General features: G+C 39.3%; 1 protein-coding gene across 1 annotated transcript in view; it reads left to right on the top strand.

Moving 5' to 3' along the window:
• Positions 1-233: 233 nt before the first annotated feature.
• Positions 234-26,357, top strand: part of LOC124167633 — a 795,973-nt gene continuing 769,849 nt past the window's right edge. Inside the window, exon 1 of the mRNA XM_046545613.1 lies at positions 234-3,242. The gene's annotated coding sequence lies outside the window, so the exon portion shown is untranslated. The remainder of the gene's footprint in view (positions 3,243-26,357) is intronic.

Raw genomic sequence — 26,357 nt, 5'->3', positions numbered from 1 at the left:
TTCCGCATACTCCCTCCAGTTCGTCCGGTATACCGCGCCGCAAACTCATGATCCCCTAGCCGACTTTCATGCCTCCCCTCCCCTCCTCTCCTGCCGCCCACTCCCCTCCCCTACTCCTCATCGCTCCCCTCCCGTCCCTCCCCTACTTCGCGCCGATCTCAGGTTCGGCGCTCGCGGCCTGGAACCATACGAGAGAGAGAGAGCGGTTCATTCCTTCCCCGACCGCCGCACGGAGTCCACGCTGACAGCGTTCGAGTCTTTCGCGTTTCGGGAAGAGTTTTTCCTCGCCGGGCGCGCATTCGGATCGTATATATTTTCGTGTCCCAGTGCATCGCCCCCTTGAACATGGGGAGGCGCGCGTGAGTTCGTGGGATATTTCTTCATCGCTCGCAAGATGTTTTCGCAAACATTTTTGATGAGTGGCATATGGTGATCGTGTCCTGTGCTCGGATGTTTGTTTATTTATTTACGATTATTTGTTCTGTTCCGGCGGGATAGAGGATCCCTCCCTCACGTCAGTGGAGGGAAATGAACTCATTTTAAATCCGTCGTGGTATTCTGTCGGTCGGGAGACGTAGGAAAAATAGTCGCGGAGTTTTCTTTTTGAGAAGATCGTGTTTTTTCCCCACCCATTATCGCTGGATAAAGAGTCGTGTTATAAGCGAGAGTGCCCACCAGTATTTAATCTTTGCGTGGAGAGTAATTTTCTGTGTGTTTTTCTTAAATTTGCGTCGTGTTCGCGTGAGTGTATCGTAGTAAAACAGTCGGCAATCTTCCTGAATCGTCTGCCTTCCCGCGGATGGCTCTCTAAGAGTAAGGAGAGGAGCGGGGATTAGAGAACTCTTTGTATTTAAGTCGACTGCTACCACTTCATCATCTCCGGCAGACTTTTGAGTGGTCCACCACTGTTTGCAACGTAGGACAGACTGCAGAAAAAAGTGAAACAGGCATATATACCCACAGTTTTTTCCTCTCCCTCCTTCTATTGGAATACATATATACGCCTTTGTGAGGAAGAAAAGTTTTTTGAACATTCAGAGTTCGTTCATTTCTCGAGAGCCTTGCCCTGCCCTTAAGGGAGTCTTGGAAGTGAGCCTTGGTGTGTGTGTGTAGTACTTTTTTCTTTGCATCTCCCATCTCGGAGAAGAGTTGTAGTAATTTCTTTCATTCTCTCTATCTCTCTCCTCCTATTCTCTGCAATTCCAGCGAAGTGATTTCGTTCCTCAAGTGGATAACCCAATGAGAGACCACATCCGACATTGACGGATCGGCCGAGCGCCTTGTGTGTCTGTCTTCTGAAGGAGAGAGGAAGGAAGAAGTTTTTTTCCGGCCGGTGTCGGGAGTCCCGCAAGAGCGAAGACTTCTTTCCCCCAGAGTGAGAAGTTCCCTTCGCCGAGGAGAATAAGAGTGTTGGAGCGTCAACTCAATACACTCAGCGTGGTCCATATACCCGTCTACCAGAATCTCCTTCGGCCCCACCTTTTTCCGCTTCATCATAATGTTTGTGTCTACCCTAGCAACTCTTTTTCTCACTGACATAAGGCATACCTCCCAACTCCGCTGAAGAAACTTTTGCGAGGGAGTTGTAGTGGGTTGGAAGAGGGAAAAAGCTGCGGTGGTGAAGTGGTTGTTAGTATTGTATTTCCTTTTTAATCTGCTCTAACACGGGGTGGTTTCCTTCAAGGTGTTTTGGAAGGGCTGTGTTAGGAAGTGAACGGTGAAGACAGCACTGGAAGTATAGCAGGAAAGAAGATAAAAGTTTTTTTTTGTCCGTCTTCTCTTCCTCCTCAACGACGACGTACGGTGTGTTTGCGTACATACGTTGGTTATTAAGAGCAGCTCGTGCTTCGTTCCATCACGTGTGTTTCGGTGTGGGTGTGCATGATTTCTTTTCCATAGTGTGCGACATTGGTTGTGAGCTGCTGAGGAGGTTGAAGAGTGTGAGGCGAGCTTCCTTTGTTTGTGTGGGAGGGCAGGCCTGTCATTCTTCTCTCCATCATCTCGCTGCGACTCACCACTCCGCAGCACTGTGACTTTACCGGTTTCTGCAGACGGAGCAGGCGGGATCTTTAGCACGCGAGGTGTGGGAGTCGCGCTCACGTTCCCGTAGCGTCGTCCTTGCAACGGAGAGATGGAAAAAATAAATATGTACACACGCTGCGAATAGAGGTTGAGAGTCCAACGCGAAGTTCGCTCGGTGATTCACGTGAGGAACCTCCGCAGTGTTCCGAGGACTGGAGTCCGAATGTCGGAGCTCAACCTAATTCTCTCCTTACGCACGCCGGGAACTGCTTCTCAAACCCTTCCGTGCCAGAATGATAGACCACGTTCGATTGTTCTGAATTTTCACCCACGATTCACATGCATGATGGGCAAGAGACTGAACTAAAATTCGCCCTGCAAGACTATGATGGAACCATCCTCTGCTGGACAATGTTCACTCGAGTGATCGCTCATTGGATGTTGAAGTTTTGAGTGAAGGCTCCTTTTTGGAAGAGAAGTGCTCCCTAAATTGTATTCCCACGAGTAGTTAGGAACATTCAGCATTACTCTTACGATTTCAAGAGATGGGTCAAGTGCAATACGTAATTAATTTCAGTGAATCGGGCATTGAATATTGAGGTTTAAGTTTTCGATCAATTACTCTAGAGGACTCGCTCATTGTGTCACACAGGCGGTTTATAACGTCAAAATTTGCTCACACAACTTCAAGAGATGGCTTAACTGTCCACTTCTGGCTTCTTCTATGCCTCCAAAGTGTGTGGTGACTATCTAAAAGTTAAAGTTCGACTTTGTGCCGAGGACTGTTGAGGGTTTTCTCTGAGTGTTACAAAATTGAAGTGCAACTATCTTACCCATCTTAACAAATATTGCTCTTCTTTTTAAAGTATCGGCGGTGAAATTTTTTATACATATATTCACGGTGTTCGTCCCCCTCATATTTTGTGTGCACTTTGGAAGTTTTTTTTTGTTGAGAGAATCGTGATCCCCTACTCAAATGTTGAAGCCCTTCACGGAAGGTCGCCCCCCAACTTCCTTGAGTCATTCGCCCGGCACCGGTTTGGTTTTATTTTCCGGTGCGAAAAGGTTCAGTGTTGAGTGAATCCCCATGGCCGGCCTCGCCGAGAACAGCCGGCGCCTCGCCGCCACTACTCGCTTGTGAGTCCGCCCGGTGAAGACTTTACGTTCGCGGAACTGCCGGCGTCAGAGGCCGCCTTCCAGCAAGGAGAGTCATCGGAAAGGTGAGTCCTAGGTTTTACTCATTAACCCCTTGCGCGGAAATGACTAGTGTTGCTCGTCAGCGGATTTTTAAAATGTTATCACTATTTATGGAAACAATATAAATATTTTGAAACTTTAACAGTGTCAAAACTTTCATCTCATTCTTCATGAAATATGACTCATTGGAAGTAATAAAATGATTATATACGATTAGATACATATGTTTTCTCAATGTATTCAACTAGATATTTCACAATATGAAATAATAATCACTTTTTTATATCACTGCTCTACGTTGATTACAAACAGCAAAATATCATTTCATTACCTACCATTCTATTTAAGTAGAAACACAGAAAAAATAAATAGGAGGACGATATTCATAAAATAAATTGAAGTGGAAGGTTAACAGACTAATCCCGCCCTTGTATGTTCTTTTTCCTGTCGTGTTCATTGCTCACTGAAAGAATATTCGGGCCGTCTTTGGATTTCGGGGTCCAGTAAAGGCAGGAAACTAAATGGAAAAGATATTCTCAAATAGTGAATTTCTGTTTTCTAATCTGTTTTTTTTTTGATAATTTAATTTTAATGAGATTCAGTTTTGATTGGGTGCTCGCAATTAGAATTATTGTTATTCTGAGCGTGGCGTCAACTATCGACACGTAAAACGTATTTTTGTCACCGCAACAGAAGGCATTGTCACCAGCAAGGCACATTGTGCACCGCGAAAATTATACGTGTACACATTTTTATGCAGAAGGTTTTTGGTAGGCCTCACTTTTATAAAATAAAATTAAAAAAATATTACGTACAATTGATTAAAAAAATCATCTGAAAACCCACGTTTTAATTTGAACAGAAAGAAGGATTATAAACCACAATGCTTTGGCATTAGGTCCCACGTTTACATTTGACAGATATAAGACCACAATAGCGGCAAGAACGGAAAAGGATGACCTCGAACAAAATACATGGAACAGGTAAAGAAAGATGCGAAAGAGAAGAAATACGTCGGTATGAAAAGATTAGCTGATAGGGAATGGAGTGGAGAGCTTTGTCAAACCAATATTAGGATAGCTGACCAATAATGATGATGATGAAAGAACCACACTTTAAAAAAAATCGTGTGCGCATAAATTTCAACTGCTTACCGCGCAGTGTTGGACATGGTGGGTGAGGAGAGGCAGCTTCTTGATGAGATGCGGAGGAGTCAGAAGGTGTGGATGAAGCGAGTACTGAGATGGCAGGGGATGTTGAAAACAGTGTTGGAGGGTAAATTGTTGAATAAACGAAGGAGAGGAAGGAAGAGAACAAATTTGTTTTAGATTGATTAGGATAGAAAGGTGTCTTCTTTTGAATTGAAGGGGAGACTGTCAGAATCTTTAATCCTCCATGTAAACCAAACGTTTAAAAGTTTAGGTACACTTTGTGAAATATTTAACTGCCAGAGATCAGCCCGGTATTTAATTTTAATCGTTAAATTAATTTTTTCTTCGTGGTAAATTGAATTTGTATACCTATCTGTGTGGTAAACTACTTTTAATTTAATCGTTTCTCTCGGGGCTGGAAAAAATGGTGTGGTTATAAGAAGGTGTTCTCCTTGGCGTTCTGAGTAGAACCTGTCCTTAATTGCTCATGCAATCGAAGACTATTATGTAGCCTCGAACTCACTTGCGGCTCTCAACCTTATCGATGCATAAGTTATCCTATCTTGGTTCACTCAAAGCAGTTTTTGACAAATCTTGAACTCAAATCTTGAAGGAATTTTTATTTTCTTGAATATATTCAAGAATAATATGAGTAAAAGGCTGACTGAAATTGTAATAAGAGTAAAGATGATGCAACAGTGTATTTTGGATTAATGAAAAGTCGTGTTTTTACTTGCCTACTTTTATTTTAAAATATTCTAGACACTTGGGTGTTATGAAATTAGCTGATACTAGTTCTATTGTCATCACGAAACTTTCAGGTTATAATTATTCTCTTTTCGGTGTCCAGAGAAAATTCTACTGCACTGGATTGAATAAAACGGCGTTATAAGTTGAATGATAAATTTTATCCTTAAAAATTTTCAAAACTTCTGAAACTATTTAATCTTGCGCGCTTTAATGGAAACGTAATTATTGGCGGCGTTAACCACGGTTTAAAGTTTTATAATGCTCGGCTAAATTCCCCTTGTTTTAATTTATAGCGCCGATGGTTTTGTGTGAAATTGTACAATGTTTTTTTTTTCATTATAACTTACTAAGATACCTAATGTAGGACGAATTTGAAAGCTGAAAAATTTGTTTTGTCTGCTCTAGTTGATTCAGGGAATGCTGAGCAGAGGCGGATATGGGGGTCGCTCCCATCGTAATTTCTGGAAAAAATGAAAAAGAAGGTGATCTTTAATTCGGCTATCCCAGTGAAGACTTTATTTCACCAGATTAATTAGCAACATTCAAAGAAACCTGATGAAAACCGAATAGCCAATTTTCTGCGCATACCGAACCTAGGACTCATTATCGCTGAGAGGTTTTCCATACCACCATGGAATAGCGGAAATTAATGAACTGCCCCTAAAACAATTACCTTAATCCACTGTTGACTATTAAATTACCTAGTTAAAATATTCAGGGTGAAAAACATTAGCCTGTATACCAAATTTCAAAATTTAATGGAAGTAATTTCATTTATGAAATTTGTGTATATTGGATATGCCAATGATGGTTAACAAAAGAGTAATAATAATAGTAATAATATACCTTTATTCGGGCGAGGTTGGGCCTAAGAAGTAGAGACTAAGAGTACTCCATATATGAACCCTGAATATATTTGAAGGCGATACTTCGAGTTTTTTTGAGTGAATTGCGTCGCGATAAAATAACACATACTTGTCGAAAGAACGAGATGCGCCTCTTAACATCCTTGATGAACTGGGTATGATGAGTACAAATCAATTTTTTGCCATCGAAAATGTTTTCGCGAAGGGTAAAAAAAATCCACGCGATTCAAACAGAACGTGCTGGCATGCATTCCCTATTTTTGGTGTCCATTACATCGGGAGTCATGCATACCCTAACCGGTGCACTTATGCGGCTGCTCGCGAGGTAGGTCAAGCGTACGTAGCTAGACGTCGATAGAAAGGCTGAGGAAGAATCTCATTCCACGTCTCCTTGCCTGCGGTAGGAATCTAAAGAAAAGGACTGCAACCGATCTCAGGGAGGCAGGAACATGTCGATGTGTGCGAGATAAGATACGCTGGATGTTCGGATTCATTTGTTCATCTCCCGATACATGCTACTCCGCAAGTCCCCTCAATTGGCGTCTGATAGTGGGTGTTCGGGCACTAAGCATTTACAAATAAAAAGGGAGTGCTCTACAGAAATTACGCTAAGGATTTATCGTTCCGGGGGAAAAAGAATTCCCATTACTATCCGTCCGGCAAAATATCTTTCTTAATTTATTGTTTCTGTCGGACATGGTAATATAGTGCATGAAAATAAGATGATAATGAAAGATAGCTGCATACTACTTAATTATATTTTCTCCTTCTTATGGGGACTTTTCTTTCAATTTATTCTCCTTAATTTCTTTTCTTCTTCTACTCTTCCGTAGAGACAACAATAGGCGAGTTTGATGTGTTTTTTCGTGGATCCCCAGAGTGGCTATGAGCACCCCACTCACTATATATTAAACTCTCTCATGTGAATCTGTCTAAGATTTAAAAGTTGTTACTTTTCGTATTTCTTATCTTGAATTTGTAGGTAAAATTTAGTCTTTAATATTTAGGTAATATTTATTAGTATTTTTTTTAGTCTGTCAGGAAAGAAAAAAAACTATAATAATTATTTTTGAACTAGCTACATTTTATTTTTCTTATATTTTATTCTTCACAATAATTCACTTGACAATTCCTATTTTATTCTTTACAATAATTATTGTGGGATAAGCTAAGTTTTATTCTTTCTTGACAATCATGAAGGAGTTCGATCAAGTAACGCCTCAGACCATTACACGTTCTTTTTTTATTATAGTTTTAAACCCGTTTCTAAGACGGAAGTTTTCAAACTTGAAATCAAAGCAAATTCTGGCGAAGATCTTCTCCACATAACTCGGAATTTTCAAGATACTAGCAAAAGCTTCAAATAAGTGATTCCTCGTGAATTAAAACTCGATCAGCGGGAATGATGCGTATTTTTAAAGTGTCATTGGAGGAAATCTGAGGAAGTCGCCGATGTGATGAGATTTTTATATGCTTTACTTCCAGTATTTACTGAGGTCTGCCGTGATACCCGATTATTACCAAATAAATATTTTATGATGCACCCAATATTTTGCAAGATTCGCCAAAAACTGCGTTCCTCATCTGTTAAACGGAATAGATTGGTAACCGATTGAGACTCGGAGGCCGCGCGCCAGGCTTAGATTGTTTGAGCAATTGGGGATAATTATCTTAAAGAGGGACTCGATGAACTTCATATTAGAACCTCACTACATTTCCAGGTTCGACAGAAGCGATAAATTAAGAGAGGTATTTTGCTGAACGGATAGGTATGGAAATTTGTTTTTCCTCCTAACAATAAGGGACTTTTATAAATGCCAGGCGTAATTTCTCTAGAGAATTTACTGTTTATTTGTTTAATGATGTTGTCATAACACCCTGACTCTACGCCTGTTGACGCGTCTAGTGGTATTGTTTGCCGATGTGGATCCCCCGATGGCTTATATCTGATTAAAGATTTCGCATGATATTGATTGTAAAATATCTTTTTGTTAAATTTTCTTTTATTTTAGGACTTTTACTGACGTTCTTAAAGTGCATTTTATTATCGATTGTGTGAGTTTTTACGAAGCTACTTTGGCGCCCCTTGGTGATCGATTTCTTAATGTATGCTAGGTGATTGCATTAGATATACCATATGGCGTAAAGGTGCATACATAAATAAGCCCTAACCCTAGCAATAACCCTTGCATGTGGAAACCAGCAATGTTTAAAATGATCATTTTTATGAATTCTACGGGCCAAGCTTAGATTTTAACGATTCAGCATTATGGAAAATTTATGGAACATGTTCGGAAAATGAAGAAAAAAAGAGTACTCAAAATTTTAACAGAGAACGCAGTACTTCCTGTTTTTTTTTTTAAATAAAATAGGGAGGTAAAGGTATATCACTGCTCGAGTTTTCAGAGGGTATAGATAGGATGTCCGGATATATGAAACTGCGGTCCTTCAGGAGCAATTTCTGCTGTTGCTAAGCGATCAATATGCATCAGTCTAATTATGAATTTTATGTTCTATTCTACGTTTTCGTTTTTAGTCTACTTTTTCGCCTCTTTGAGGCAGTTCGCTGAAGACGCGTAATGAGTAAACCACCTCGTTACTGTCCATTTGATCCTCCGCAATTTCCGCCAGTACCAAATCTACTAGATAAACATTCACGTCTTAGCCGTTCTACTTTTCTTATGGTCCATTTAATCTGATCCGCGGGGGTGCCAATTCGAGTACGATTTGGCGCAAATCAAACGTAGTAACTGGGTCACGGAAGAGCTTGGATAGGATTTGAGGCATTCCCTATGAGTTTAATTAAAGGGATTGCGTGGTCTTTATTTAAGGCGTAAAGGTGCTCCAAATGAGAAGGAATTGTGGAATAAAAGTCCCGTGAATCCGTTTCTGAGGACCTCTACCGTCGTTAGCGATTTGATCTAGATCGGGAGTGGTATTGGGTTACATCTACATGCTACCCCGGAAGCCACCTAGAAAGGCGTTTGGTGGGGGATGTTAGTACGCAACGAGTTCACAAATCTACATCTACATAGTACCCCGGAAGCCGCCTAAAAGGCGTGTGGAAGGGGGGGTTAGGGCACCTGCCGTTCACACATAAAAAGGAAGTGCTCTAAGGAAATTATGACTAGCATTTATTAAAGTTCTTAATGGTTCGGGGGAAAAACGAATTCCCATAACTATCCATTCAGTAAAATCTCTCTCTTAATTTATCGCTTCCGTCGGACCTGGAAATGTAGTGGGGCTCTAATATTATGTTCTCCGTGTCTCTCTTAAAGGTATCCATTCTCAATTTTTCAAGCAATATAAGCCTAGCGCGCAACCTCTCGAGTTTCCAGCGGCTCCCAGCCTAATTGGCTTAACGTCTGGGTAACGCTGTCAGTACGCCCGTAGCGGTTTTTGACGAACCGCGCAGCCTTCATTTGTATTTTATTCAGTTCGCGGATTAAGGCTTTCTGCACCGTATCCCAATCGCTCGCTGCATATTCAAGGTGCGGTCGGACGAGTGCGATATAGCACCTTTCATTTTTTCTTCATCCGAAAATCTTTCCACAATACGCTTGACGAATCTTCATTTATTCAGGGCTATGACGCAAATATTCATTCTAATGAGTGCATTATAACTATTGCAGAAAATAGGTTTAAAAAATTGTATTACTCGCTAAAAAGTTTCTTTAAAATTATTCATACAGATCAAAGAGAATTATTTTCTGTGAAACATGTAAAAATTAGTGCGTTTTCGCCTCTTAGGGTTAAATTTTGTGTCCTGAGAATCTTCAGCTTAAACATGGCCACTCTAAAACATGTATTGCTTTCGATGTTTCTCCGTGGTATTCAATGGGCGACCATGAAAATGCCTCTTCATCCAGAGCTTGACTATTGCCAATATATTTGAAAACAATTACATCTACCTCTCCACGATACCCTGCGAGCCCCCACTAGGGTGTGTGGCAGGTGGTGGGTACCCAACATGTACTCAGTAACATGTAGGTATTACCTCAATTGCTTGTGTAATTACTTGGCAGGGGATAATTCTCACGAATTAACTTTGACACTTTTTAGGCTCATATAAACGTGCATGACAAACTAGGGGATTCTAGAAAAGATGCGTGAATTTCGACCATTTAATACTGCTGATCATATTCGGTAATATTAAGTAATGGACTCCACTTAGTGACAAACGTATCTATTGATGGATCATATCGTGGTGAGTTCTGTTTACGTATTTCTTCGTTATCGTTAAGAATGAATTTTTGGAACCTCTAAGTAGTCGATTCTATTTCTTTGAATATTTGCAGGTCGTCCAATCTACCGTAGTTTGTAGGGTCTGCCAAAATATCTGTCATCCTGTCGCATTCACTGTGTCTGAACATTACGTAAACTAGATTTGGGCGTAGAATAAACACTAACTACGCCAGAAAAGAGGCTACCTCGATAGTTTCATGAGCGGATTTAGGAGACCGTAACTGAAAATATGAGTAGACTTAAAATTCGCGTGTGCCGAATATTTTTTATCAAAAATGTACGTCGGCTGGGGCTTAGTAATTTTTTTAACTAATTAGGGGCATATGACGGACTGTTGGATGAAATATCAAGCAGTGATCCCATAACTGGCGATATACATATGGCACACATTTCTAATGAGTGCTAGGTGCTTGCATGTGATACACGATACGATAGAACATATGGATATGACGTACGATACATGTAGAACCACTAACGATTGCAATAGTTTTTGCATGTGGGGAATAGAACAGCTTAAAATAATTATTTTATGAACGCCGCGGGCCAAACTTAAATTTTTATGACGCAGCATAATAAAAAATGTATGGAAATTGTTCGAAAAATGAAAATAAAAGGGTTTAGTATTTGATTTGTAGTGCGCGCATTCAAGTTTTGAACAGAGGACGCAGTTTTCTTGTTTTTTTTTCATAAATGTGGGGAGGAAAAGGTTTATTACTGGTCGAGTTTTATGAGCCGATTTCAGATGGTATGAGAGCAGACTCAATGTCCGCATGTATCGAATGCTTTTCCTAAATGAAACGGGTCCCTTCAGGTTGAGTCATCATCAAGAGGCTCTCCACCATGGCGAAAATCCTCGCTGCGTGCAATCACGATTTCCCATTTTATTACTTAACATTTGGCCATGGTGCTCCTAAATGTTTCAGAATATTTTGAGATAAGAATGAATATATTCGGGCATCACGATACGTTGTTCATTTAAGCGCGAATATTGAGGAAATACAGGCTTAAAAATAATGTTTTTCTCCAGTTTTACGAAATATATTCCTGCAGTTTCGACCCCAAAAGTGAGGGAATCGCATAATACCGCTTATATACTCGAATATAAGCAGAATCTGTTTCGTTATTTGTGATTAAAAATCTACGCAGTTGAAAATGTGTCGGATACTTATAATATTTTCACATATGTTTGCTTGGAGTAATAGAAATGCTGAAGATGCTACTCTCTCCTTTCTTTCTGCCGGGATATTGCGCCTCGTTGATACTGTTATAGGGAAATCAGCGCCTCGCTGTGCCCCAATGTACTTGAGCTAGTGAACCGACGCGACCTTGATGCCTTATTCAGATTGCGACATTTAGATCACGCACAATTGGTTAACTCGATGTTTCGCATCCATCGGGTTTCGGATCGGGGTTCACATCTGGGCTGAGGAAGGACGTCAGTGCATCTCAGAGACATCTTAAGGTTAACAAGACAATGGCAAGTCTGTGTGTAGCGAGTCCCTCACTTTGTTTGCATATACTTCATTAACTCAGTGATTAAACCAGGGATCGCAATGGAAAATAAACGAAAGTTAAAACCAGTAAATTTTCAATAGTTTCGTTCCCGGGTGCGAAATGTAGGAACGAAATGGATGCCTTGTGAGCTAAACTCTGGGTCAAAACGAAATCGGAGTCAAAACTACTTCGGGTCGAAAGTTAACTAAGTCTCTGGGACGAAACGAAACAGATTATGTTTCGTACCGGAGGGACCACGTGCTTCACCTTCGAACAGTTAAGTTTCGACCCACATACCTAGTACGAAGTATGGTTGAATGAAGTAGAGAATCGGCGTACAGCCGTAAGATGCATGGGGCACTCATATTTTTACCACCAGCTGGAGAACGGTGAACACAAACTGGCCATTCGATTTTTAAGCTCAATGTTTCAACCTCTCTACACGTATGTGACACGTAATGGGTCGAAACTATCTCTTATACTCCTCTACTCAACTTTTGGGATAGAAACTTACCTATTAGCAGCGAAGTTTCGATCGATTTAGTTTCATTTCCGGGAGTAAAGTTTCGTCCCGGGTCGAAAATAAACTCCTTGGCGATTTTATTTTCGTGTAGGAACTAAACTTAACCCAGGCCTCGTATTTTCGTTTCCCTCCGGGTCGAAACGAAGCATTTACGTTTCGTCTCACTTGCCATCCCTGGATTAAACCCTAAGGTTGGTTTGTAGGAAAGAGGATTGAGCTATGCTGGGTTTTAGCCGAGCCTCTTTCGTTACGCATTATTCGTTAAAAACGTTAGTTGACTAACCTTGTCGACCTAGTGGTTCAACTCGAAGGTTGATCAAGATATTGGAGGTTGAAGCTCACCTCTGAGGAAGCCACAGGCGTGTAAATGTCACGCTTTCATGGCTATGGGACAAGTTCTTTTCCCTGGACCACCTCACACTTCTAGGTTTATGTAGATGGCAGTGGCGTATCCAGGATTTTGAAATGGAGGGAGTTTACTGGAGATTTCGGGGACTCACCGGGGTGTATGGAAAACACCACATGACACAGAGGGGTTGTGACCTGGGCTCAAGGGGGGGAATTGTAACTCGGAATAAAAACCCGTGGCCACTGATCGATGGTGTTCACCCTTTACCCGGGAAATTTTCGACCCCAAAATTCTATCATAATTTAATATTTTGCAGAATGAGTATACGCATGTGATCCTGCATATCAGCCAGAACGCAAACATTCCCTGTTCTTAGTTCCCATAAACTTCGGACTTCAAGAATTCATTAGTAAAATAGTCAGCGTTATGGGCGAAAGACTAAAATTTAGGAAAATTCACTGCTAAAAATTTTTGTGGTAAAATAGTTCTCGGAGTATAGGTCATTAACCTATACTCTGAGAACTATTTTACCAGGAATTAATCGAGGTCAACATAAGAAGAAAAAAAACAAATTAACTATCTAATGATTTTTGTAATTATAATGGACATATTTTGACTGCACATGCGCTGCCTAGACTCTTCACTTGCTTTTAAGTTTTGGCTGTCTCATCTCTTGTTTGAACATATTGAAATAAATATAAAAAACCTTTACAAATACAAAAATAAAAAAAAACACAGAAGACAAATATTATAACGTAATACTGCCGAAAAATTGGGGGAAGATAAAAACATAAAATATGCTAAAGGTGGCACTGGTAGAAAAAATATAGGTATTGAAAAGTAATCCTGTTCCGTTTAAATATTTTTTTGATTTTGAGAATTAGATTCATTGATTTTAAGTTCCCTCCATTATAAATTTAATTTTGTCATCAACACCGGAAACACCCTAAATTAATTACATTTTTACCGTAAGCAATTTTTTAAAGCACGTCTTATACTCTGGTAGAGGTGGCATACAACAACCGGGACAGTAGTAGGTATACGAGTACACACCTTCGGCATTTCAATAAGTCTATGTACGCCAATCTATATCAGTAAACTCAGCTTCTTGTATATGATTCTCAGGCCTTCCGGATGCATGGAGGCGAATTTCATATTAATTTTCATGGTAAAATATCCCCTTCTGAAAATCGAACGACGGACCTTATCCCGGAAACTGCGCAGACTAATACGCTATCCAGGTGCCTCAGTTCCCAGGGTAATCAAAATTGGTGTAAAAAAGGAGATAGCTGATGAAATTTGCGTGCATGTGTACCAGAATATGCCTGGCGCGAGGAATACGTTATCTTCTCCGAATATTCCTTCTCCTGGTCATTAGAAAGAGTTTTCTCACATTAATTTAGTACTGGAAATAATTTGCGGGCATGCTTAAGATTTTCGTTTGGTTTCCATGAGCAGCAATATAATTGCATTTTTTTTCTTTGTTTTCTTATTCGAAATTACATTTGTAATATTCGTGGTTTTAAACGTCGGAATGAAATGACCTTCAAATGAAAATTTGTGTGCAAGCCCAATAAATGAGGGCGTCAGTTTAGATCGAGGTAAATTGGGGCAACTAGGTCTTATATATCTTAATATTTTGTCTGCCTTTTAAGTGTTTTCACAGCTCATTGCAGTTTTTTATTTATGTAAGCCGGCTAGGTCGCAAGGCTTGAAGCTTGTTTTTTTAGCTACCTTGAATGCATAGTGTTAGAAAGGTGGTTTCCATTGTGATGGTTTGATCTCTGCTTTTTTTCGGGGTTTCTTCCGCGTCGGTTGGCTTGCGAACATAGTTAAGCTGCCTCTCGTGTCACACCTTCTACCTGAAGAAGCAGGCAGGGTAGCCAACGAAACTGTTTTCCATAAGCTATGCATAAGAAAAATGCAGAGTTCGATGTTGTTTTGCAGATATGAGAACTTAATACGTGTACTAAATTTGGATTTAAATAGCATTTATTTACTCGGCCAGGGCATACAATATAAGTGCAGTGAATGAAGAATGTTATAACTTAAGTGGATATGTAATAAAACTATCTTCCGACCGCTGACTGAGTGACTGACTGGCTGATTCATGCAAATGTTTGGGGTGAACGAGACGAACTACGTCAAAAAGTCATGTAATCGATCCCCCCTAAAATCGTCTGAAAACCAAGAAAAAAAATTCGGATCACTAAATTTTCTGTTTTACAGTGTTTCCAACAGTCTCCATGCCTCTAGTTTTTTTGGGGAATTTGGGGGAAAAAAAACCATTTAAAAAAAATTCATGTTTCGAATTAAGGCCAAGTGATTCCTAGTCAAGAAACCAACTATATCAGACCGATGGGAGAACTTTAAATTTTGGCCATATCGTGAAATTTGACTATTTCGTGAATAATTATCTCAACAACGGAGGGAGTTAACAGTGCTGCGTCATAGGTTTCAACAAAAATCGTAAGAACTGACAGATTCACCAGAAAAGGCCACAGGTTTTTTCTGGTGCATGGCCCCTCTGCGAGCAAAAACGGGTACACGGTGAGAAAATAAGTTTTCCCCTTGGCATATGAAGATTAACATTTAATTATTAAAAAATACTTTCGGAATCATTTTGTGATTATTCCCATTATTTACTCTTTCCTTTTATCCCCAACTTCGTTTGTGTGATTCATGAAAACAATACATGGGAGGGTTTTACTCTTTGTAGGCACAGAATTATGACCCCCTCATTCTTCCGTAAGCTGCGTGGTTATATGGAGAAAGAAAGAAAAATTACTCCCGGAATTGATCGTATTTGACGTTGTAGCCTCTTTGGTAATTCTGTTATTTCGAGCAGTGCATTTGAGGGGCTTTCTTCGAACGCGCTGCTTTGCCCGCGTGGTCGCTGTCGAGAGAGTGGGGATAGCGCCTCCATAGCTTTCGTTTCGATGACTCAGCGGAGAGACCCTTCTCGTGTTGTCTTGGATCGCGTGTGTTGGAGGGGAGGGAGCCGCGATTACGGTGCCTTTCCGCAAATCCTCCGGCCTCGCGTTCGCGAGGGGCCGAATGAAGTTGAAGGTGGGTCGGTGATCGAACTCGCCAAGTTACTCATTTACCTGTCCAAAGGGACTGTAAAAATGAGAACTTACACGTCCCCTTGAAGCTTAAATAATGCTGCAACTTCGGGGACATTTTATTAAGGTTATCGCTTCTTTAGGCGCGTTCTGTAGATGATTAAAAAAAAATACATGGGTTGCAAACCGTCCGATGCGTCAAAATTCCCCATGATAGGTTGGGGAAAAATAAATCCATTATTTTGTCGGTAGAAGGCTGTAGTGATCGATATCTCGGCATTCACCATACACGTTACACCGATAATTATATCGATCGTTGTAAGTATCGGTCAAACGATTGCAAATTTATGCTCGTTGTCAAGGTAGCATTTCATACTGAATAAATTCTTTTGATTCTTTTGTTTATTCCATTTGGTTATGAGTTACAGGGTGTTAGAAATGGAAGTCAACGAAGAGAAAATTCGGTACATTTTTCAGTTTTTCCGTGGTAAAGGCGAAAATGCTAGCTGGGTGTCTGAAATTGTGAATTTTGTCGATGGTCCCTATACTGTTAACGTGAAATTATGGTTTCTTCGATCCGTTTATTATGAAGCTACCTTTAAAATGGCGACAGATTATAGAACAAAACGGTGCATATTCGACCCAAATCGGAAAATTCGAAAAACATTAAATAAGGTCTTGAAGTTCGCACAACAATAATGGATTTCTTTTGCTCCAACCTGTTATTTGCTATCGCAAGGAATATGAAATCCCTAAGAAGACGGAAGAACTCAATCGGCCATGTGTTCATGCATGATGGCCTGATAAAGACAATCGTTGAGGATCGAATAGATGTCTACGGCGGAAAAGAAAGGCGTCGAATAAAAGAAATGGAGCAAATGTAGAAGGGTGCAAATGAGAAGAAATACGTAAGTGTGGAAAGATAATAGAAGCTGCGTCAAAATAATATTGTGAGTAGTGCAATGCATTCATTCGCAATATTTATCATTGATATTTAAAATCGTGGGGAATTAAATTTAAATTTTTTATTAATTATGAATACGAAATCCGGGGTTAATATTGCTAATTATCATTAATGGATCTAGCTTATGCACTCACTCTGAGGTCGCCGCGTCACACCTAAGTACTTATTGTTAGTTAGTTACATGTACACAAAAATACGCACGTCTCGGGTATCTGTTAAATTATCAGAACTTATACAATATGAATATTATTATGAACATGATAGATTCATCATCAGCAATATAATTATCGGTTAAAAGCACTAATTATAGCTTATTTCTCCGTGAAATTTGATCTTTCTGCGTGTGTGCAACGCGAGTCACGACTCCTGTGAATCCGTTTATATGCGCTGTAAGTGACAGCACATTCAGTAGGTAATGTAAGAGAGAAGAAATACGCTCTGCGTATTACGCAGGTATGAAAAGATTAGCTCATAGAAAAATTCATTGGAGAGTTGCGGTGGACCAATCTTAGGATTGCTCACTAGTGATGATGAAGAAGGAACATTAATGAATGGTTATGAAGTTGATAGATTGCCCGCTGCACAGCAAGGAGACGATAGAAATTTATTAATTATCAATATTTAATATTAATACGGTGCCGCCCAAAAATTGACGCGGTGACATAGTCCAAAAGTTTTTATTTAAAAATATTAATATTTAAAATCATGAGGAATAATCTGGCACTCTCCAGTTTTATAGAATCTCTTGCTTCTAAAATTTCTAGTTCCCGGTCTGACCGCATTTCGCTATCCTGCGTGCTTCGCCTGTTCCCGGCAAGCGAGCGCGTTTCTGATTAAAGCTAGGTTGAGCAGTGCGTAGCTGTTGCTGAATCACCTCGTACCACTCACCCTGGTGGTGGCTTGAACGGTACCTCGTAGATTTGCATGTATATAATGTTCTAAAATTAGGAATTGGATATTTCTCATCATCACGAATCAGGGCTCCCACTCAACCGTGAAAACCTCAAAACCGTGAATTTTGTTTACCGTGAAAAAACTGGAAAAAGCCGTGAATTAAGTCATAAAACTTAGAAATCACTCGAACTTGAATATAAAACTACGATTGACAGATAAAAAAAAATAATCGATGTCGCCCTTGTTTCAAGCGTAGTCACGCGCAGGTACTGCCCACGCATTTATCTGCATACGTATATTCGAAGCGCGGTTATTAGTCCGTGTGCCGTGACGACAAATTGACCTGTGATTGGAAGACCGGTAGCCAAAGTGTCCATTAACCCTGGCGAAAAATCAGACACTTCTTCACTTCCCTGCCACCTGACTCCCTCCGTTTTTTCACTCACAACCTTTATCTGGCTCTGAATTTTGCTAACGATAGGTGACGTCATAAGAGACTACACTTTCATCATGCGTTTGCATCTGTCGGCGTCTGTCGCGTTTATTAAATTTTTAGTTGACGTGCGGCCGGTATTTGTTACGTGATCAATATTTCTGCCTAAAATGTCTTATGTAAAAACCTTGAATTTAATGAGATGAAGACCGTGAAAACCTGAAAAAAACGTGAATTTTAATAATTTAGTTGAAGTTGGAACCGTGCGAATAAAAAAAATCGGTTAACAGCCTTAATTATAGTCTTATTTCTCCGTGAAATTCGGACCTTATCCCTTTGAGCGACGCGAGTCATGACTTCTGCAAACCCATTTAGTTGCGCGGAGAGTGGCAACACATTCGGCGGCCGACTGGTTAATCCTCGATTGTAATATTCGTGCCCCCGCCGCTGTTCCCTCGGGTGGAACCATAGGGGAGGGGGGGCTTTGCCAATATGACCTTCCTTTTCCCCCTAATGCTTCTTCCACTCCCATCCTCCCATTGTACTCCCCCATGTCCTTAACTCGCTCGCGAACACTCGGTCACTTACGCATGCCAACTCCGGAAATAAGTCCTGATTATGGAAAAGGAAAGAGTAAAACTTGGTTGGACTCAGTTGTACATTATGATTTTGTTCCTTCCCGCCTTGTGATACGGGTGAAATCTTCTCGGGTTTTCCACCGGGTGAGTTACTAGTAGGGCGACGTTTCTATGCACTATTTTCGGATTGTCATGCCCTGAGAAGGCAGCCATGCATCGTAAACATAGACAAACCACGCCCACTTCAAAACATCAACAATTCTATAAGGGTCAATGTTTTCTATAGGGTGAAATTTTTGGTCATTACTCATTACTCGTTAATACATTACAATAATCTCTGGAACGCACAATGTCACCTTTTTTTACTGCACTGGCAGGCTTCGCGAAGTTATGACTCAAATAAACTTATATTTATATTGTTCTACAACCAGCTCAGCGGAAAATAAAATTTTACTAGAGTATATTAGTCATTTGCCTGCACTTATACCGGTATTTAATTTTATTATAGCCAACGGAAAGCTAACAACTGGAGTAACAAAGTACATTTTCAAGGATATTCCCACTAGTAAAGTGGCTAACAGACACAGTGTTTATACATTAATGGAAGTATCGCGAATGATGCGAAAAATCCGATGACAGTCACCAGCGAAATACTAATGCTTATGGTAGCATTTTTCACTTAATGTAGTTCATTTTGAGGGCAAAACTGAGCCACCTCAAAATATCAGCTGGAGACTTAAGTCTAAAAATTGTCAAACCAAAATGGCGGAACTTTGATCACGCTAAATACTTGAAAACAGCGCATCGAGATATTTACAGCCTCATTGAACGTAAAATAGTTACGTCTTCAGTTGTTATGATATCCAGGCAATCAGCTGGCCTCGACTGTTTTGGTCATCAACTCATAATATGTTATTCCTTGGAATTGCATATACTCTTATCAAAACTAAGGTAAAAATTTGGATCGCGTTGCGGTCATCGCCACGCTGCGGACGTTTATGAAAACGGATTTAGAAGTGATGGAAGAGGTATAACTGATAAACCGTTTATTGCTTGGAATTGGGCCTTCTGCAGGCAGTCAATCACCTTTTAATATTCGGTAACTTAGTGCTTGTACAGAACTCTCCACATTATCGCTTTAAAGGGTTACCTATTCAAAATGCCTATTCGAAAGGTATTGCAAAGAGGGTTCAGTTGAACATGTTACTTTCTTGCTTTGAGTTCGCGTGGATTGACCCAATAGCATTTACCTCAGGCACCCACCTCCATCGCCCTCCCTTCCCCTCGACGTTATTTCCTTTCCTACCACTCCCCTCATTGTACTCCTGCCTATAATTTGCTCGCGAAGTGTCGGGTTGGCAACTGATGCATGCCAACTCGGGAAAATAATCTCCCCGTCATCGACCCGAAACTACGAGGCAGTGATGAGCTGGGAGCGAAAGACTCGACACGAAACCCTATTGCGACGCGATGTATGGGGAATTTCTAATATTTCACCGGCGATTACCTCTTGTAGTCCTTCCAATAGTCGAGAACCACTATTTACTTCGCATTAGTTGTTCGCACCGGTTCGCATTTAGTTCGCACCGGTGCTTCCTGTAGTTTTTCCGAAAATTATAGTAGAAGGTTTTAGCGTAGACTAATAAATGTGTTTTAATCTAAGGCGCATTTAAATGAAGTCGCCACTCGCGTCTCCGGCGTCTCGCATCTCCTTAACGTACTTACAATTGCTGATTCAACCAGAAAGTTGGTTTCGATAGGTTAGGGTAGACTTCAACCTTAGGTTAGACCACGAATATTACAATAGAGGATTCTCAAGTACGCCGCTAAAATTGTTGTCGCTCCGCGCGCATTATATTCAGTTTTCAAATATCGCCACTGGCGGCGCCACCAGGCAAAAGTGTCTATCTTTCACGACGAAATACACGGCAGCAATACGGAACCGAGCCAGTAAATCACATTAACCGCAAAAGTAAAGCATGTGAGGCAATTGCCAACTGAAATGAAACAATCTGATCACTCCTACCATCGACCAAAACGATAAATCAGAGCTGACAATCAAGGGGGAATCTGTTATTAGCAATTTTTTGACGCATTCACATACACGGCAGCAATACGTAACTGAGCCAGTAAATCACATTAACCACAAAAGTAAAGCATGTGAGGCAATTGCCAACTGAAATGAAACAATCCGACCACTTCTACCATCGACCAAAACGAAAAATCAGAGCTGACAATCAAGGGGGAATCTGTTATTAGCAATTTTTTGACGCATTCACATACACGGCAGCAATACGTAACTGAGCCAGTAAATCACATTAACCACACAAGTAAAGCATGTGAGGCAATTGCCAACTGAAATGAAACAATCCGACCACTTCTACCATCGACCAAAATGAAAAATCAGAGCTGACAAGCAAGGGGGAATCTGTTATTAGCAATTCTTTTGACGCATCCACATTTAACGCACTGGCAATCTCCCTACCGTCTGACGTCTTGATCACGCCCAGAACTTTCACGTCGTACGATGGGCATTTCACCATCCTAAGGAGAAGCCACGGTGTCACGTCCTCCCCCAAACAAATTATTTTTTGAAGGAAAACATACTGACGTAAAAAAATTATTCTACTTAACCATTGTTCACAAAACAGCTTCATGACAACCCAAAAATTTCATAATTTAAAGGCCCAAAATAGCATAAAATATTATCATTTCCCCCAGAGGAGGGTTTCCTTCTCCCCCCCCCCAGGTAGTCCTGGCTATGCCCATGTAAGCATCAATAATATTCCTAAGCAGGAAACATATATATTATATAACATATTTTGATATCCTTTACTGTGATCAATGGATCCATGGCCATAGATGAACAACTCTCCTCAACAAAGAGGTGATGCCTCCCAATCATTCCAATACTAGCACCTCAAGACTGCACAACAACCAAGACGGTATGTAATAAAGACAGCTATCACATTACTCGATGTAATCCACTTATTAGGAAAGATATGTATTATGATTTCACAGAAAATTGATACCCATTTAATATAAAAACAGTACCCTTAGAACTTGATTCATAAAAGGAGGAATTAAGTATAAGTGAGCAGCAGGAAGTTGATGGCAATGCGAAATAATTACTGAAGATTACTGCAACCTACCAGAACAATTTTTAAATGAATGAATCATAGTTCTTTCACTTCAAGTGAAATGCTTCTTCAACGCTAAGTTGCTGAAAAATGTTAACTCATACAGAAGAGCAGAAAAAGATAAAGTCAAATTGAAAATCATACTCAGTATTTATTTGACATAATAAAAGGTGGTTCAATAGACAGTTCACAAAAATGTAGCACAAAAACTTTGACTCCACGGACACAATCAAGGTTATTCTCACCACAGCATTTTCTCATGCAATAGCCCTTCCATTTCCATATTTTTAAGTCAGCCGTAATTAATGTACACTTTCATGGTAGAACTACAATGATATACATATATTCCAGAAGGGAGCCAAAATACTATTCCACAATGGGCATAAGTTGTAAGAAAAATAGTCAATGTTCTTTCTTATAGATGATGTTTGGCCAATCAAGGCATATCTTAGAGCAACTGCTGCTTGTGTAGCCTCTTGCAAAACCAGAAATGGGTGGGATGTGATTCAGTTCACCACAGCCATATGTTCAAAAAAGGTGCAGGAGTCTCACAATGCCAACGGGTGCTAGTAACATTGATCTGTAATATTGAAAATGCAAATAAGAAATGTGTACACCATGGGCATGCGTATAATGAATAGCAATTTGATGCAATGCAAAGCAGGAGTTAGTTCACTCAAGGTAATACGAGGTAGGTTGCAAAGTTGAATAGCAATGATTAAAACCACCAAGGAGTTAAAGCACGGAAAACATAACAACCAAAGATGCATACATTACATAATTATCACAGGTATCTATCAAGTAACAATCTGATATCACAGGCGGATCCAGGGGGGGGGGCACGTGCCCCCCAGACCCTTAAATAATACGCAAGATTTTTAATTGCGTTAATATTGTTGCCCATTATCATTGCATTCGTTTTGTATTACGAGGTATCCTTGTGCCCCCCAGAACAAAATCCTGGATCTGCCCCTGTCTGATATGCTACCACTTCACAAAAGGGTATATGAGAGTTAATCACCACTTGAATGCTCAGGAAAAGTTTTATTTTCACATATGACTGAAGGGACAGCGGCACCAATAACCACCGCCACCAACAGAAAATTAAACTCATAAATTTGAAAAACTCTACTTACTAATGAAAACTTATGAATAAAGTCAAAACCAATACTTTCTCAACACGTCAATGGTGAGAAATTTCCCCTCTATTGTCCATTTTACATAACCATGGCCCAAGCCTGTAAGAACCATAACAATGGCCTCCAATGAAAAACCAGTACCACTGACTCATAGTTTGATGAAAGTTGGCAATTTTCATTCTTCCACGTAAGAATGAAACAGTGTAAAATATTTCTTGCCTATGTCTACTAGTTTTTTTTCAAAACATTTGAAGTTTGGGTGAAACTACAGTTTTTCAATAAATGCGGTCTCCAGAGGCACTTGTACTTGCCATACTTTTCATCAAATCCTTATGAAAATTTGCACGTCTACTATAGAAGTCATGAGGATTCCAAATACTAATTAAAAGTAATGCTAAGTGATATTGAAAAACCCTCTAAACTGTTATTTTTCACAAGAATTTAGAAAATTTTTCGTCAAAAACATGGTCCTATAAAACATCAAGTTTTGACCTGAGGCAATATGTGAATCAAGCCAAATTATTTTTTCTAGTATTCCTTATGGTATGACCCACCACCTTAAAAATAAAATACATATTAAAGATTCTTTTCTCTTTGTTGCTAAAAAAAATTCCTTTTCACGACTGTGGAGGTCAGGGTTGGGTCTTCCTTCAAGTGTGATGAAATGTTTGTGTTTTATCTCCAAGTAAATATTCATGACATGAATCTAGTACATAGCAAGTGCAAAAATTAAAACATTTTTCATTGCAGGTTGTTTTTCTCCTGATATGAAAAATACATATAATTTTTAAAATAGAACAAAGAACAAACTTCAGTGGACGTTATTCAGTCATTTTACCATGAAAAAAAATAATTTGGCTTGATTCACATACTGCCTCAGGTCAAAATTTGATGTTTTATGGGACCGTGTTCCAAATTCATTTAAAATTTTTGGTCCAAAAATTTTGATGCAAATTTGACCGTGGGACACCGGTTTGAGATTTGGATGAAAAGTATGACTGAGACTGCATTCATTGAAAAACTGCAGTTACACCCAAAATTCAAATGCTCAAATAATTGGATAGTTAATATAGAATAATAGAAAACTAGACCATTATGACTGTATTAGTTTTCCTGACACAGTAAAACCTCTTTACATCATAGTGAAGGGGACTAAAATTTATGCAATTTGATACATAAATGGGAGATTCACTAAAGAGAGGTTCTGGTGATATGCACCATTTTTTCATATCCTTTGGAAATGAAAGGCACTACTGTCTTTTAAACCATTAAATTTATGCATTTAATTAAACATGCATGCATTAGTAAACAAATATTTATTGGTTTAACGATAACACAAAGTGAGCGCCATCACGTTACTCTTACCATGATTAGAAAGAAAACGATGTGATCTCTCTCAATTCAACAGTCACTTAAAATGATTAGGATAGTTGGATATCTTTTTTGTTATATTTACTGTTAGGTATGCTCTCATATGGAACAAAATGGCTATAACTAATGGTTAACGTGAAAACTATGGCATAATAAAGGTTTATAAGAAAAAAAGGGTGAAAAATGTATCCCTGAAAATGTCAATCCATATACATAATTGTAGCTGCATTAATGTTTTTACTGTAGTGCTATAGACTTGGTTTGATCATAATCAATTTAAAAAATCAAAAGTAGAAGTCTCAACAAAATTTCAACTTACAATCAAAGTGCAATTGATGAGGCAGCTTTAGCAGAGCAATATTTGCCTGAAGAGTGGTTTTATTAAAAATTTCACTGCTCATTTTTTCATTGAACATATTTCTTATTTGCTACCATAACCTGCCTTGACCTCACATCTCCATGTACCTGAACAACACCAGCATAGATGGTGAATCTTTGTCCTTTGAAATGTTTCGGAGTAGTGTTTCATGAATATGCTTCATACCAAATGAAAGAAATACACCTGAAATAAAGAGAAATGGATATAAGATGGAATGACAAGATATTTAGAGCACCAAAACAAAGAATGCACACATACCATCAACCCTGACATCCAATAGCTTAAATTCCAAATAGAAGGAACAGCAGACTATTATAATCCATTATCAATTGAAACAACTATGAGGGGCAATAGCTGATGCGTTCAAATAAATAGTAGATGTACCGCATGACTCCACTTCGTACCAAATGAAAGAGATAAACCTGAAATAAAAAGAAATAGATACTAGACAGAACTGAATGAATGACGAGACTTTAGGAACACCAAAACAAAGAATCCGCACATATCATCAACCCTAACATGTCATAGCTTAAATGTAGTATCATATATTATATGATGACATAAAAATTCTAATTTCTACACACATTACCATGGCCTTCACAGACAACACTCGCATTCACTGTGAATGAGCTGGTTCAGTGAGACATAAGTCAAAGGACATAAGCCATAAGGAGCCAAAATAGAATTCCACGATGGACTTCAGCCATAAAAAAGATGGACAATGTTCATCTTTATGGCATACAGTTAGCCAATAAGAGCACATGCTGGAAACCAATGTGATCAGCGCAGTACCACACCTAACTGAGCGCAGGTGGTAAGAATTTCAGTTAACTGTAGCCTTATGTCTACATAATAAAAACTGAGAAAATGGTGAAGGCATAGAGTATATGAAATGCATAAAAAACAATGGTGTCCATGGGAATATATGTTCAGCCTTCACAGAGGGCAATATTTCATAACTTAATGAATTTTAATGAAATTAACACATAAGAAGAAAAAATATCATCATCCTGAGCAGATAACACTGAAAATACTTGTGTCATGCCACTTAAAGTGAAAAGCATTGAAACTAATAGTTGGTATGTAGTTATGAAGAGAATATAATAAGAGCATTAATAGAGTGGAATACTTACATTCACAAAAAGTAACTCTGCAAACTTCTGTATCATGAAAAAAAGGCACTATGAAAACACAAGCATTCAGTGTCAGACATAATACAGGCACTCAAATTTTAACTGTTTCCCTCTTATGGTTAAGTCTGTGAATGGAGACAAGAAATGACTAACAGCTTATATCCCATTGTAGACCAGGCCTAAGTCATGATATTGATTGCTGAAATTTGTTGGAAATGTTGGAAAAAATTCGTGAAATATGATAAGGCCAATTATCATATCATGTGCATCGCATTTCACACACCTAAGGCAAACAAAATCAAGTAATTTCGCCCCACCCATCAACAGGCTACTGAGTATTGCCTTCATCCTCCCACATAAAAATAAATTTGACATTAGAAGGGAAGAAACATAATCTACAATAGATTATATTTCTTCTATTACAATAAGAAATTTATTTCTTCACCAGCTCCATTACTTCATGAACATTTACTAAGATGATTTAAAAGGATATAAGAGGCAAGAAAGGAATAGGACAAATGACGCCACATTAGTAAATCCAATGTCGACTGCATGGTACACCAGAAGAATCAGTGGGTGTAGCATAACAAATGTAGACCAGAATTAGGACACTCCACAAGTATTAAATTCATCAAAAGTGAAAGAGTATTTTTGAAACTGCCCA

Source organism: Ischnura elegans, chromosome 11, assembly GCF_921293095.1.
Source record: "Ischnura elegans chromosome 11, ioIscEleg1.1, whole genome shotgun sequence".
NCBI classification, from domain to species: domain Eukaryota; kingdom Metazoa; phylum Arthropoda; class Insecta; order Odonata; family Coenagrionidae; genus Ischnura; species Ischnura elegans.
The sequence above is the reverse complement of the archived record's forward strand: the minus strand, read 5'-3'. Positions and strand labels throughout refer to the sequence as shown.